This window comes from Pieris rapae, chromosome 11 (assembly GCF_905147795.1).
Source record: "Pieris rapae chromosome 11, ilPieRapa1.1, whole genome shotgun sequence".
Taxonomy (NCBI): domain Eukaryota; kingdom Metazoa; phylum Arthropoda; class Insecta; order Lepidoptera; family Pieridae; genus Pieris; species Pieris rapae.
Genome location: NC_059519.1, coordinates 9,711,872 through 9,726,417, shown reverse-complemented (window position 1 = coordinate 9,726,417; position 14,546 = coordinate 9,711,872).

Sequence of the window (14,546 nt, the reverse complement as noted above, 5' to 3'; positions counted from 1 at the left end):
AATGATAATTCTATTGCATTTAAGACGGAGAGTGTTCAGAGGAGTTGTTCGGAAATCGGAATACCTGCAGCTGAGGTGATCATCGGAGGTCAAGGCAGAATACGAAATTCCACCTGTACCCGGACGTCCGCCGTTCCACAAATGAGCGTTTTTCAAGGCTGTTTCTGCCACGCACTACCATTATGTGGAACCAGCTGCCCATTGAAGTATTTCCGAACCAATTCTTGTTAGGGTCCTCCAAGAAAAAACGTACCAATTCTTAAAAGGACGGCAACGCATTCGCGAGCCTTCTGGCGTTGAGAGTGTTCATGGGCGCCGGCGGTATCACTTAACATCAGATGAGCCTCAGAGCGAAAAATATGTAAGAAGTTTAATTACATTCGTCTTAAAACTCCTGATATAAGTTCTAACATAACACGCAGCTGTCATGCTTAATGAGGTAACATATTATATTAAATATATACCAAATAAAACTTATTTGTTTAGTACTTTCATGTTTTTTTTTATAGAACACCCAAACGGGCAGGAGGCTCACCTGATGTTAAGTGATACCGCCGCCCATGGACACTCTCACCAGAGGGTTCGCGAGTGCGTAATGTGTTGTGTTGTAAATATTAAATGTTATATACTTGTATAGAGTTACAAAGGAGGGATTAATTTATAGTGTATGAATTAGAAAACCCGAAAATTCCTTCTCCACACCACGCGGGCCATATGTGTCAGTTCTGGTTACTAAGAAACACATGGCGTTGTTTCTAAGAAACAGGGGCGCTGATTCTACTATTACATAATACAACATATCATAGACTAAAATGTACTGATTTATATATATCTTAATATATATAAATACACGTTTGTCCGCTATGGACGCCTAAACTACTTAACCGATTTCATTCGATCAACACCGTATGCAGTTTGATTAATTTTATTATTCTCTATTACTCATGATGTCATATTGAACATGGTTTAAAACTTGCAGCTGCTTACAAACGTTGTGTTAAAGAAAAAACATGGCGATTAAAAAGAGTGGCGGAGAGATTATTGGCAGTTCTTCTCTTCCATTCTACGCCCTTGATAAGAACTGGCAGTAAATGTTAAATTAGAAGCATCTAATGTATATTTCTTTTTTTGACGTTCATAAGTGTACATTATTTTAACTACATGAATAAATGATTTTGAATTTTGATCTAACTTACAAGATATGATAACTTACATATCTTTATCATTCTACTGTACGTGTTTACACTGAACTCCTCTCAAACGGCTAGACAGATTTGAATGAATTTGTATGCGTTATAAACCCCGAATGGTTTTGATTCACAAATCAGTCCGGCAGGTGGCGCAGCAGTCGCACTTTCATAATTTGTTTAATATTCCAATCGCTTGACATATCATGCAGTACAATATTGTATTTAAAATGTTCTCTACCTGATACACACTTAGGAAACCAGCATTATACCCAAAAATTTGACTGTGTGTGTCAGGCTCACAAGGATGATCATTAAAAAATATACAGAGAGATACAGAAATTTGAGGCGTAGACCTAAATTGTTGTAGCGCCATTGGTCATATTTTATCAAAACGACTGACTTTACAATGTATCCAATTTTATTTTTTGTTATTTTACATACATTTTTAAATATATAAAAATAATAGTATTACATTGTTATGATACAAATACTTGTATCATAGACACAGATCAACAAGATAAGCATATAAGACTGTCATCTTACTCAACTATATACAAATATTGTTTATGTGTTTAAAACTATTGTGGAAATTTTCCTTCAAGACGTTAAAATATGTTTTGATGCAATTAAAATCGTCATTTTCGTCAATTGCAATACATTAAAAGCCATTTCAGATAGTTAACTGCAGATATTTTAATTATTCACACTAATAGTAAAAATAATACACTCGAAATTAAAGTATGAACGACAAAGATTTTGATATGTGTCCAAACCAAAGACTAAATTTAATTAATAATAATAAAAGCATTTATAATACGGCAAGAATAACACGCTGATAAAGATATAAAAAAATCACTTGGCTTAATGTGCAACAGTGTGAGAACTTGGAGAAACTGGTCGTGGTAACTAAGAAGGCTAAAGATGACGCGGCTGTTGGCCAACCAGATGGACCGATCTGTAATAAGAGAGGAGTTGGACAGAAACAGTTGATAGTCTTTTCTAGATGCTTCCTGTCGACGCCGCTCACATGAGATGCCTTTTAGAGACAGAGTGGTGCACCATTGATTTAAGTCTGAACCAAATTTAACAATTACCAAATAATAATACCTAATATACTTTACGGCCAACATAATGGCTATAAAAAATTAAACACGATCTCTTATGCCTGAGATTTTTTGTTTCACGTAAATCATACTTTTACGTTTTCTATTAAAGCCTAAAATAACAGAACTTTTAAATAAATCAGTGGCGCTACAACCTCTTTTGAATCTAATAGGCAAGTAGGTGATCAGCCTCCAGTGCCTGACACACGTCGTCGACTTTTTGAGTCTAAGACATGTCGGTTTCCTCACGATGTTTTCCTTCACCGTTCGACCAAATGTCAAATGCGCACATAGATGCGTCTATTGCACAGCCAGGGATGGAACCTACGACCTCAGGGATCAGTCACACGATGAAGACTACCAACACAGTAGTCTTATTATATTTTTTTATGATACTCATTTAAGGCCGTTTTAATTTCCTTAAATGACGCGTGTCTTTTGCGCGGTTTGCTATGAAATTGGTACATACAATGATTGAGTTAAAACTATTGAAGTTATCATAATTTAGATGTATAGTCACACATTGTAAATCAAAAGTCACGGATCACTACGCTTAGCAGGTCATAAATAAACTGCGCTCAAAACATTGGGACGGGATAAAAACTAGCGCAAAAAATCTTAACATTCCTTAAGTATGCTATGAAGTGGTTTTAATATTCCTTTCTATATTTCTATTAGAGCATAAGTGTTTTAACTTATGTTTTAACTTCAAAATCAATTCAAAGTCGTACATTTTTTAATATTTTTATTTAGGTATTCCTACAGCTAATCACTAAACAATATTCAAACAATTACATTACACACAAAAGCCAAAACGGAATACACATTGAAACAGAAACATAAAGCACAGTTTTACAATGCAAAGTTCTAAGATTGGTAGATGATAATATATATTTAATATGAAGGAACAAACAAAGCCATTATTAATAAAAGATAACTGATTTTTTTAAATATTTTTTAAAGAATTTTTTAGTCACATTAAATATATCGATTTGCTGGTAATTTATGTTGTAATCTGTAGGTATACGATACATAACCGAGTTTCGTTTAGAAATAATACTACACATTGACAATTATTAGCTAGATATTATCTAAATACTACATTAATTGAGCATCGTGAAACATTATTTGAATCTAAAACTAAAAACCTTAAAATATATATTATAATAACTATGTATTATTAAAAGGAGCCCCATTATGCAAGGTTAAGAAGATACTGGCTGCGTTCGCCCTTTGAATATGTAGACTAAATCTTTGGCCGAGGTAGCTGCCAGCTCTTCGGTCTCCAGTGATGTCGCCTAAACCTTTTATTGATAAAAAGACGACGCATAAGACATATGCGTCTTTTGTTGTTAAACTCCAAGACTACTTATTAAAAATACTATTAAACATACCATGGTATTGTAATCTAATACAGACAACTGGGGCCCCTGTGGGGACTAGCGTTAGATCAGTTTTGTCTAATGCTTTATGGTTATTAAAAAAATATGATTTACCTTTTAATTTAGTTATTAATAGGCTCCACCCCTGTCAGCAAATCTGGCAGACAACTCAGTACTGCCAGTTGTGGCTGACACATATAATTTTGTGTATATAACCAATAAATATATATAATATATACACCACTTGCTATCGTATTCATTTCATTCAGTCCCCCGAACGCAATCTCTAAAAACTTACGGAACGGAAAAACTCAGCGTCTACCAGATTGAACTATATTTTTGATCTAGAAATAATATTTACATAATCTAAAGTTTACAGCCCATACGGAGGCTGTAAACTGAATTTTGCGATTTGTTTTGATCGGGCAAGATTAATTACCACGTGGGCAGTAAATTTAAGTGTATGTTTGGCTTATTATCTCCAAGCGGTGTACCTACTCCAGGTGCGAAACATTTACTATAAGTTGGGAAACCGAAATTCTGAATAATAGTTTTGGTCAATCGAGACTGCCCACTGAAATATTTTTTTAATTTAAGTTAGGGGTTCAAGAACGTACCAATTAAAAGACAGCAAGACGAGCCCTCCAGCATTAGTGTCCATGGGCGGCGGCTTTAATCAAAAATATGAAAATGAGACTACATTTTGGAAGCGGCGAATATATATTTTTTTAAACATGATTTTTCTTTCATAATATCCATTTTAATAGGCCTAATTAGACTTTTTCAACATCAGGTGAAACTACGTCTGCCCGTTTCCCCCCCTGTTGCATAAAAAACTTCAATAGAAATAAATATGGACGATTAAACTTAAACAACTATCCTTTTAAAATGTAACATATTTATAGTTTTTTAAAAAGAAAGATATTGAAAGTTTTTACAGCATATATTTTATAACATCTATACCGAATACATTGTTTACCTTATAAATAACATTCTTTAAAAAAATACGTTTATTTTGGAACATAAGATCATCAAGGTATCACTTATTCCTCGTCATTAAATTCGATTTCTTAATCTTTGTTATATATGTTCCTATGTGATCACAAAACATTGCCTAGATTTTTTTTCTTATTCAGTAATATATGTACATATGACATGACAACAATCGATATGACAGTGTTGGCGTAATGGCTTTTGCGATCGTCATCCCTGAGGACGTAGGTTCGATCCCTGGCTGTGCATCAATAGACTTTCGGTCTATATGCGCATTTAACAGTGGTTATGTGTGTGACGGAAAATCTTGGAAAAGCGAAAGGAAAGTGGGATTGCCTTAGACCCAAAAATTCGGTGTCTGTCAAGATAAGTGGCTTACCTGCTTGCCTATAAGATTGACAAATGATCATGAAACAGATAAAGAAATTTGAGGCTGAGACCTAAAAGGGTAGTAGCGCTACTGATTTATTTATTTTTATTGATATGTCCTGAAAATATAAAGTCATAGAAAATCAGTCTGTCATACGTGGTAACATTGAAACAATATTCTACGTAGCGTGACTTACAAGTCAATTAATTACAAAAATATTTCCAGAATGCGATGCGTATTTCCCACTTTTTTATCGATTTCCATAATATTCACATAATTGTATGCATAATGGAAGCTATTAAAAACCGCGGAAAATTAACATAGCGATTCGTGTTAATTGTAAACTCACGAAAGGTTAGAATTGTGACCATAATTACGGAAATTCATGGATAAAATTTTTAATTTCTCCAGAAGTCGATAAAAATGAAAAAATATCTTTTTAAAATTACACATGTAATTTTTATATATAAGTTAATGTATTGATAAATTATTATTTATATGTATTGAGTAGAGTCGACTTCGTTTTGCCGCGTAAGAGAAAAATGGAAATAGGAGAAAAATTTCTACGGTGCACTCGTCACAAAAAACGTCACAAAAAACCGCTACCCTGAAGTTAGCTATAGTCAACATTTTAGCTTTGTTTTGTGATATTTTATTAAACTATTTATTTATTTAACTAGATAATGCGTTATAATAAAACTTTTCATGTACATATTGAATACCTTTTTTATTATTTGTGTCGTTTTTTCTACAAATTATTCTATTCATTTTTGGAAAGATTTTTTTCTTGTTTCACCAAAGAAGTATAACTTCTAACGCGTGTGTATAAGTGCACACATCTCAGTGCTATCGTATTCATTTCAAAGCCCCGTGGTAGAGACATGTCTTTTGGACTAATTGGTCCATTTGTTGTTGACCGTAAGGTTAACTTCCCTGAAGACAAAGATAGATAAAAGATTTAGTCTCACAAAACACTTATTCATGGTCACCGTAATAGCTATGCAAATGTAAGACTTTAACAGAAGGCGTGGTCAGAGCAAGATGGCTTTGTAATTACACTCATGACGGGGTGAATTTGCTCTACAAATTAAACTCGAATGCTCCTTATGTAAAAGGCTATTACTGCACTCACTATTTAGAAGGCAATCTCGCCGTCCCTTTTTTTAGCAAAATAAAGAAAGAGCTAAAGTATTTTTAAACTATTTCATCAATTGGGTTTATAGCTAGAACCAAATAAATTTAGAAGTTGCTGCTGTGCTATCTCTCATTAGAGTAAGCAAAATAAAAGAGCAAAAGAAAAATTAAAAATTTGAAGCTCCATAACTATCCACAGATCAGCCTACAAACCAAACAAATTAACTATGGTCTATGGACATACTGGCTGAATACAGAAAAAGAAATGTACATCCGTTACGCGATTTCATATAAAATATATTAAACAAAAACTTTGACGGCTCCAGCTTGTCTATGCCGGCGTCCATAAAGCAACTGACAATTGATGTGCTTATAATTGACACGTCATCCAGCATAGAGCCACTTTTTAAACGGTCATTCGGGGCATTGTTACGGGGCTTAGTCAAATAATGTTGGGAATTAATATAATCATTTTCGATATTTTAAATGGTGATTGATTATCGTGACGTAGCGATTTTGGGAAGTGTTCGCGCCATTAAAATAAAAGGCTTTGGTATGCTTCGGCGCGCAGCGTTGAGCTGTCAAAATGACAGCTATGGGCTGTTTAGCGGACTGCATTTGATATACAGATTAACTTGCAAAAATTATATTCAATAGACAAGCGTTTAAACTAAATATTTAATGATATAGCTTTTAACTATTAATTTATACTTTTATTATATGTAGCGTATCTATTATCTATAATAAAAGAGGGCTAGACAAATTTCTGTGTCCATTTTATTTAATAAGAAATCAAAACGGTTTATAAAAATGTACATTTATTATATCCTTTTATACAAGAGAAAGTCAGTAAAACAAATACATGGGCATATATTCCGTAAACTACACCAGTTGCGGCGGCCATCTTGAATGATCTATAGATCTCCGCGCATTGAATGATCTATCGGCGCGAGTACCGATTTACACGCGTCCGCTGTGTTTACATAGACAGACACGCTTTTTATCCTTATTATGTGGATAAATGTGAGAAGATATCAAAATGCAAAGGGTTTTGTGTGGTTTAGTAAAACTTTATACGATATATTTTATTTTAAAGTATTGGAAAGATTTGTGTTGATAATAAATAATAAATTACGTATTCTCATTAATAGTATAAGTATTTCTGGAATATATATGATCCCCTAATTCGTTTGATAAAAATCTCTTTTCTAATATATCTCTTTGGTAATAGTTTGACACCTTTTGTTACTTATTCTAGAGAATAAGTACGTCATGTTTGCGTTGTATTGAATAATTTTTATTGATTTTCCCTTTTGTAAATGTCTGAACAATTTTGTAAATATGGTAGTATTTGTATATGTACTTTCACTATATTTTTAGTGTAATTGTTTGTTTTTGTTAATAGTTTAACTTAATTAAGCATATATATAACGCCCTATAATATCCTCATATATATACAACAATAGTGATAAGTTTACTAGAGTAGAATAAACGCACAATATTAATACTCGGAACAAACGCAGGCTGTAATTTCTCCGTACTAGACTTTCTAAAGTTAGTAATTCTTTTTTGGGAAAAGGGTTACTCTTCTTTAATAAAATCCTACAGGCTCTGCCTTTAATAAATATATTAAAGAAAAGCTGCGTAAAAAGGCTTAAAAGATAACGATTATCTAGTTGGTAAAAGGGCCTGAGACTAGTGATAGACAGATACTTCTAATTAATTTGCGATAGAATAAGACGTGTTGCGATAGTCATTTTGTTTGATGATTTGCCATTTTTAAATAGTACCGAGAGTTTTTTACGGCGGCCTTTTCTCTTGCCCTTATCTTCTATGCCGATGAGTAGGGATTTCTATCGATTCAAATTTAATTACGTGGAATAAGTGATACCTGTAATCTGTATCTTATATTCATATAAACATATTATTTTATTATTTTATCCTACGGGGAAAAGACTGCCTATATTTTACGTCTGTTTGTCATAACGTTTTCTTTATGAGAAGTACCTGCATATAATCGAATGCAGGTCCTCCTAATGACATTGACATAATCATAGCAATGGATCCAAAACACGGAGGTTGTTAAGAGCTTATAAAAGTACTTACAAAAAGGTTCTAAGTATGAATAGCTCTTGTCACAACTATTAAAAACAACTAAATTATTTATTTAAAATGCATTTTTAAACCTTCTTGACAAAACAAAAGCATTGTTTTCAAACACAATTGTCGTTACAAACACAGTTTCCATTGTTTGAAATCTCAAAACTATTTAAAATACATTAGTAATTATGATTTATAACTTAATTACATCATATAACTTGACAATTTTGTAAATTTATCTCAATTTTACACGTTCAAATAAACAAACATTCTGACGAAGGTTTCGAGCCGCCCACTTCGCAAATCTCATAATAACTTCACGAAGAATTAAAATTATTTTCCAAAAAAAATTATAAGCCATATGCCCATTTCAAATGAACAAAAACTACACACATGACGTCCAAAATCCAAGTATCCGATCTCACGCTGCGTCGAAAAAAAAACCTCGGCCTTTTTGGAAACATCTTTTTTTTCATAGACTTAACAAGATTCTGTATATCCTATTGTCGCTAACACTTTCTATGTTCAATTTTAATTTTTTTCGAGAGCAGTTTGGACATTTCGCTTGAATTATAACCGGCCAGTTCTAAAGAGTTTTTATATCAGTGAATGGGTCGCTTTTGACGTGGGTGAGCGCTTATAATTGCCATCAGGTAGTTTAAAATTCGAATTCTGTAATATATGGATAATTAAAATGCGGCTTAAAGTGGAATTTTTGTCAAAGTTTATCGCCTTTTTGATTGAGGTTACGACTTTGGCGTTTACCCTCGAATATCGAGCGTGAAGACGTTAGAGGCGGTAGCTTTATAGTCATATTAATACAGGCCTATCTAGTTTGATAGGATACGATTTGTCTTGGCGCATTAAGAGCCCGATAATACGTTTTCAACTATAAAACCAATTCGTAATGAACTTCATTAGATGTTATAAAGTGATTTTATTACGTTTTATTATTAATAACTATACATCGGCCTCATAACTACCCATTTGTGATAAACACACTTAATTTAGACCATCTTTTATGAGTAATAAAGTATGTTAAGCAGGTGTGTATAATAAAAAATCGAATTAAAATTACAACGAATTTTGGTGTCGATGCAGATTAAAAATGTTTTTTTTATTTGTGTCGGAGGGTTTTAAAATCCTCGATAAGAGAGGAAATCGTAAGTTGATGTGAAGTTATTTGAAAAATAAAATGTTTGTATCAGCTTAGCAGATATTACCTATATGCATGAGACCTGACCCCCGCTGAGAGTGACTTACAAACTGTACACAACCAAACGTATTACACCTCGCGACATACAGCCCTGGATGATCCTAAATATATCCGCTTCACAAATACACTGATATACCCGACTATTTTTTTTTCTTTTCATTCTTACTGTCTCTATTTGAGAAGATGTGTAGTATCTTCCCTAATTCTAACCCTGATGTTCGTAGATAACTGAGCTTTTCTAAAGGCAATTTTTCGAGTACCACCACTATGTAGAAGAAGCTTTCAGAAAAAAGCGTACATTTTAACTATTCAAAATTCGAACGTACTCCTCCCTTAAAGGCCGGCAAAGCACCCACTAAAAGTTGGTGTCTTTGGGCTGCGATGACTGCCCTTTTTGGGCGTCCTACAGGCTCGATGGCCCCCCTATTATAAATTTAAAAAAAAGGTGTCCATGGGCGACGGTATCACCTAACATCACGTCAGAGTGAGTAAAAATTCTTAATACATTCCAAGTATATTATTTTACACATAACACATGTTTAAATTAGAGTAATTTTAACATACCTACCTACTTAGTTTACATTTTTTTACTTATAAATATAATTAACTTTTTACCGATGACTTACACAAACAATGAAGTTCACCGGTTCTGTCTTTTGTACATTTTATTTCACCAATAGAATGATGAGTTTATAATATAGGTTTATCGTTTTAATTATGTGAAATGTAAGGCATTTGCAGGTCGCAGGCACCTTGTCACAATACATGAAATCCACTCGATACAGCCAGGTCATAGGTGAACAGAAAAAGGCGAAACTAATTTAAAATACTTGTATTTTATAGTATTTTTAAGATAAGCATCTACAACTATAACAGGTGTGAACGAATGTGACATTTAAAATCCAATAAAAATAGTCAATATAATTTTGTATAGTTTAACATAAAAGGTGTCGCCAGAGTAAATAACTCATTTTTGGCTTTTACTGTGCAAAATACTGAAACACAAAGTATTCTCAAAACAATTTAAAATTCAAAATCATTTATTCATATAGGTAACACAATGTACACTTAAGACGTTATAAAATAAATATATATGACATGCTTCTAATTTTACATGTACAGCCAGTTCTCAAATCAAGAGCGTAGAATGGAAGTCTCCTTAATAGGCCTTCGGAGGTCACTCCCTTGTAGTCCTGGAATGCGTGGCTGTGGCTTCCCGACGTGCAGAAGTCCGCGGCGTAATTCGCTCCGTGAAGCCCGTGAAGAGCCCAGGAGATGTCTGTGCTTCGGAGAGTTCGGTTGGACTGTCTTAGTTAGCCTAAAAGTTAAACTGCTAAAGCTAAATCGATCAACCATATTCTGGTGGCTGGTTTCCAATCAAGCGCCTGCTTACGGATATGATTGGAATCTGTTTCGAGTGTATAGTAACTCTTTCCACTAGCGTCGCTTCATCTGCTGGCTTATCGGGGATTCGTACCAATTGTTAAAAGGCAAACGCAATTGCAAGAAATATGAGTGACCAACACTTAACATCAGATGATGCCGGATTTTTTTCCATTACATAAAATAAATATTCATAATAGGTTATACGGAACGTATCCAGATATCTAGATCCAGGTACAAATGAGCCCACGCCAAGAGGCCAGGTAATACCGTCGACTAACGGCGCGCAGATTATTTTCACTTAAACCTCTCCCCCACTCGTACCTCAGTTCATTACCATCACACTTGTTTCGCGACCTGGATTCTGTTCACTTAGGGCTAAGACGCATCGCATTGATAGCATGCCTAACACCGCTAGATAACGACAATATATTATGAGAATCGCTATTTGTATTCGCACAAAATATACCATTACGTCTGTTACTTAGATTGCTTCATTATTATCATGACATTTATTGTTTCGTTTAAATGCACTAAAACTTAATACTTAGTACGTCTTTCTGTCGTTGTGGAAGGTATGTAATATGTATAGAACCCATTTAATTTACCTTAAATTATTAATTATTATTTGTAAAAAAGGGACGCCTTCGCAGCAAAATGGGATTTTCTTTCTATGTCACAATTAGCAATTAGAAACCTTTTTTTCTATAGAACAGTGGGCAAACGAGCAGGAGGCTCATCCGCCGCCCATGGAAACTAACACAGCAAGTCCTCTGTCAATATAATTTTGTAAATAAATTTCATACTTATCCATTTTTATTTATTATTATGTAGGTTGAGGATATTTTACATACTATGTATGTGTGTGTTGAAAAAATATAAGTGTTCGAGATACTTTTTTTTATTTAACCACAAAATTTACACACGATACAAAGTTCCGTACATGAACAACATTGACAAAAGTATGAAACCGATCATAGGGACGACCCCTGTGACATACAGACACGACTAGCAAAATCAAGAAGATATACAAATAATGTTAATAGAAACAACAATGAAATAAAAAGTACAAAAATAGCAACTATAAAAGGAATCAACATATTTGTACCAAAATTCGAAATTATCAGTGTCCCTTCTTAGCTGAGGCCAGAGAACAATAAAATGTTTATAACATTATCAAATGTTTAAAACTGAAAGTTAAAACCAGTCTGGTAAACAAAAACGAATAAAATAACACACATTTAAAATGAATAGTACAGCGATTAGTTGAATTAGACATGCTGTACTGAAACAAGTAATTCTCGGCGGGAAAATCCAAGGAAAACACAACGTAATTTCAAAATTTTCAGTCGTCCAAATGAATTATTACAAAATACACAGTTTGTATAATTGCATTGTTTTCTCGAGAGTCATTAAGACACGTTTCTCGGACAATCGTTTAAAGAACAATTAGTAATAACTGCTCTGTACAATTTAACAACGCATTGTTGCAAATGAAGACGACTAGGGAATGACTTGCGCCTTGCCAGATTAAAAAAAAATACCTATAGATTACAGAGGTGGTGTCACAGATTAATTTATGAATAGAATTTACGCGTTGGGATGCTGTTTGCGTTAGGAGTCTGAAAATTTCATTAACTTTTCTAATCTAAAAGTGTCTTGACAGACGGTATGGCTGGGAAACTTAAATAACGGATTAAAATTTTCAGATCTAACGCCACATATGTGCTCTGGCTGTGAACGTGGAAGGTAATGGACATCTCACACCGACTCCAAGTCTTCGTTCGCCATCGCCGAATTATGGATTATACTGGCCCGAAAAGATCTGAAACGAGCAACTTTGGGAGCGGAGATGGATACACTCCGAAGGTTGTCTAATTATATCCCCAAGCTGGCCAAGCGCCGGTAGTAGTAGTTGGAACCCGCAAGTACAGCGGAAATGCCAGTCAAATCTAGCATCTTTGTTGAAGATTAGTTGAGAGGCAGCGAGAGTCGGAAAGATTTGGAGCGAGGTGGAATACGAGGCCGTAGGCCGAGGCCGGCGATACTGTGAATTAAAGATAAATCTATTTTAAAAGTATTTTTTGAATTTCTATTTCTTTCGTTAAATTTAGTCAATAAAATTCATTAATATCGGAATCAGGGAGGAATAAAAATATTTTACTACTTTACTCTGAAAGTCTTTAAAAATCTTTTAGATCTATTTCAAAGCAATTTACGTAAACTACAAAAAAAAAACTTGACGATTACGTGTCCGACATTTCAAAGTGTAATTTTTCGTTATTAATTTACAACGCAATATTTTACACAAGATGGCCGCTGTTAAGGCAGGCGCGGGCTAAGTTAATTAGCGTATATTGTTGTGTTTCGTAGTTGTTTTTCAGCTGAAATTGGTTGCTTTGTTGAATGTCCGAACAAAATGTCTGTATTTGAAAAGCGGAGTTTGAAAATAAGTAACTTGTCATTTTTATTAATACAACGGCAAAAATGCTTGATGTTCCACAAAATATTTGACACTTGATAAACAGAGATATTAATATGGGTGACAGATGTCTGTCACCTATGTCTGCATAGTTTAAGAGCGCGACTCTCAATCCTGAGGTCTTGCATTCAGACCCTGTTGTGTGTGTTTCCAACAATAATTTAAGTAACCTGTGTACAAATAAACATGCAATCTGGGGCTAATATAATCAAAGATACGCAAAAATATCTTTACCCCATACCCCATTGGGGGTAAATACATGGAATTAGGCATCCTGAATAGAATAAAAATATTTTATTCCCGTTACAAATTGTCACATCACCTTGTGAGATTTATATTGCTTATTTCGCAGGTGTTTCTATTAATAGACCGCCATTTGCATTTTATGAATAGGCGACAGAAATGCTTTTGAATTTTAGAAATATTGTGTGAGATGCGAGTTTTTTATATCTTTGCATGGATTTTTTTTATCATATCATATACAATTCAATTAGTTCACACCATAAGCAATATAAGTATATACGATAAAAAAAAATCTAATATATTTTAACAAAAGAAACGAACGTCCGCAGATATAGTATGTAAATAGCATATATGTATAAAAATAATAAATTAAATTATATTACGAAAACCACAGCAAGGTTGGTAAAACGACTCGTCGAACGGTCTCTAACGAGTTCTTTGGTCTTGGGTGTCTATGGTTTCTATAATGTTATACACATTGATTGACATTTTTTGCAAAACTGAATCATTTAACACCTGATAGACGAGCTATGCTTAAACTTATACAAAATAATACACGTGGAATTAATTCCGTCTTCTTCCGATTTGTTTCATAGAACAGGGAACAATCGGTAAGAAGGCTCACCTGATCTTAAGTGATACTTCTTTTCTTGACCCTAAGTCAACTTGCTACGAAATAATAATAATATATTTTCAGAGTCGCTCTTGCCATATGTCGTCAGTTATATAAAAATAATAACAATTAATATTTTTATCATAATAATGCTTTATTCCTTCAAATTATTTACTGATATTGATTTCTGAAGGGGATACGATTTCCCGCGAGATTGATGATCGATGACGTCACGAGATTAATCATGGCGTCGAGGGTCACAGTTCGAAATTTAAAAAGATACACGAATAGACATGAAATTGTCAATATGGGAAACAGATTAAATCGAATAAAATAT